At 59.2% G+C, this 2,500-nt stretch overlaps 1 pseudogene; it reads left to right on the top strand.

Annotated features, from left to right (window-relative positions):
- The window catches only part of LOC126431442 (large subunit ribosomal RNA), a 7,986-nt pseudogene that overhangs the window by 1,164 nt on the left and 4,322 nt on the right, over window positions 1-2,500 (top strand).

Below are 2,500 nucleotides of genomic sequence, written 5' to 3'. Positions count from 1 at the left end.
CGAAGTCAGGGGAAACCCTGATGGAGGTCCGTAGCGATTCTGACGTGCAAATCGATCGTCGGAGCTGGGTATAGGGGCGAAAGACTAATCGAACCATCTAGTAGCTGGTTCCCTCCGAAGTTTCCCTCAGGATAGCTGGTGCTCGTACGAGTCTCATCCGGTAAAGCGAATGATTAGAGGCCTTGGGGCCGAAACGACCTCAACCTATTCTCAAACTTTAAATGGGTGAGATCTCCGGCTTGCTTGATATGCTGAAGCCGCGAGCAAACGACTCGGATCGGAGTGCCAAGTGGGCCACTTTTGGTAAGCAGAACTGGCGCTGTGGGATGAACCAAACGCCGAGTTAAGGCGCCCGAATCGACGCTCATGGGAAACCATGAAAGGCGTTGGTTGCTTAAGACAGCAGGACGGTGGCCATGGAAGTCGGAATCCGCTAAGGAGTGTGTAACAACTCACCTGCCGAAGCAACTAGCCCTGAAAATGGATGGCGCTGAAGCGTCGTGCCTATACTCGGCCGTCAGTCTGGCAGTCATGGCCGGTCCTTGCGGCCGGCCGCGAAGCCCTGACGAGTAGGAGGGTCGCGGCGGTGGGCGCAGAAGGGTCTGGGCGTGAGCCTGCCTGGAGCCGCCGTCGGTGCAGATCTTGGTGGTAGTAGCAAATACTCCAGCGAGGCCCTGGAGGGCTGACGCGGAGAAGGGTTTCGTGTGAACAGCCGTTGCACACGAGTCAGTCGATCCTAAGCCCTAGGAGAAATCCGATGTTGATGGGGGCCGTCATAGCATGATGCACTTTGTGCTGGCCCCCGTTGGGCGAAAGGGAATCCGGTTCCTATTCCGGAACCCGGCAGCGGAACCGATACAAGTCGGGCCCCTCTTTTAGAGATGCTCGTCGGGGTAACCCAAAAGGACCCGGAGACGCCGTCGGGAGATCGGGGAAGAGTTTTCTTTTCTGCATGAGCGTTCGAGTTCCCTGGAATCCTCTAGCAGGGAGATAGGGTTTGGAACGCGAAGAGCACCGCAGTTGCGGCGGTGTCCCGATCTTCCCCTCGGACCTTGAAAATCCGGGAGAGGGCCACGTGGAGGTGTCGCGCCGGTTCGTACCCATATCCGCAGCAGGTCTCCAAGGTGAAGAGCCTCTAGTCGATAGAATAATGTAGGTAAGGGAAGTCGGCAAATTGGATCCGTAACTTCGGGATAAGGATTGGCTCTGAGGATCGGGGCGTGTCGGGCTTGGTCGGGAAGTGGGTCAGCGCTAACGTGCCGGGCCTGGGCGAGGTGAGTGCCGTAGGGGTGCCGGTAAGTGCGGGCGTTTAGCGCGGGCGTGGTCTGCTCTCGCCGTTGGTTGGCCTCGTGCTGGCCGGCGGTGCAGGATGCGCGCGCCTGCGCGGCGTTCGCGCCCCGGTGCTTCAACCTGCGTGCAGGATCCGAGCTCGGTCCCGTGCCTTGGCCTCCCACGGATCTTCCTTGCTGCGAGGCCGCGTCCGCCTTAGCGTGCTCCTCCGGGGGCGCGCGGGTGCGCGGATTCTCTTCGGCCGCCATTCAACGATCAACTCAGAACTGGCACGGACTGGGGGAATCCGACTGTCTAATTAAAACAAAGCATTGCGATGGCCCTAGCGGGTGTTGACGCAATGTGATTTCTGCCCAGTGCTCTGAATGTCAACGTGAAGAAATTCAAGCAAGCGCGGGTAAACGGCGGGAGTAACTATGACTCTCTTAAGGGAGTAACTATGACTCTCTTAAGGTGGCCAAGTGGCGGCGGTGTGGCTGCATCCGGACTTGGCTTTTCGAAGTGCGGTCTTGATGTAGTCGTGCTGCTGCTGCGAGGTGCCTTCCTTGGGTTATAGTTACAGGGAGAGTGATGCGCAATACATGGGCCTAGCCCTCTTAGCCTCTCCTCTCCTGCGGTCTTCTCCCCTTCTCGTGGGCCCGCTGATTTTTGCAGAGTGGAAGACCGCACCAGGGGCTTGGGGGGGTTACCAGCCCCCCCTCGCATTATCCCTTTATAGTTGGGGGCAGCCGACAAGAAACAAGAGATGGTGGCCCTTCCGCTGAAGGTGCCACCCCAGCTACCCCAGCACCTATCCGGCCAACCGGCCGTAACGAAAATGCGATAGTTTGTGTAGCTCCCTTTGCTTGCAGTGAGTGCCACCGCACTTTTACCACGAAGAACGGTCTCGGGGTCCATCGCCGCCGCCAACACCCTGCGGCCGCCAACGCTGAGATCGTGACGGAGAGGCATCGCGCGAGGTGGACGGAGGAAGAAGTCCTGTCGCTCGCCAAGGCAGAGGCCGAACTGTTCCTGGAGAGGGACGCCCGGTTCTTCTTTGTAAATCAAGAACTTACCAGGATGTTCCCCGACCGAACGCTTGAGGCAATCAAGTGCCGACGGCGGCAAGCTGCCCACAAGCAGCTTGTCCGCCAATTCATGGAGGCACTTGAGATCGGTCGGGGTGAAGAGCCGGCGTCCCGCCGTGGAGCAGCGAGCTCGCTGCCTGACG

The sequence above is a fragment of the Schistocerca serialis genome, unplaced genomic scaffold (assembly GCF_023864345.2).
Source record: "Schistocerca serialis cubense isolate TAMUIC-IGC-003099 unplaced genomic scaffold, iqSchSeri2.2 HiC_scaffold_1094, whole genome shotgun sequence".
Classification (NCBI taxonomy): Eukaryota; Metazoa; Arthropoda; class Insecta; order Orthoptera; family Acrididae; genus Schistocerca; species Schistocerca serialis.
This window is presented reverse-complemented; position numbering and strand designations above follow the sequence as displayed.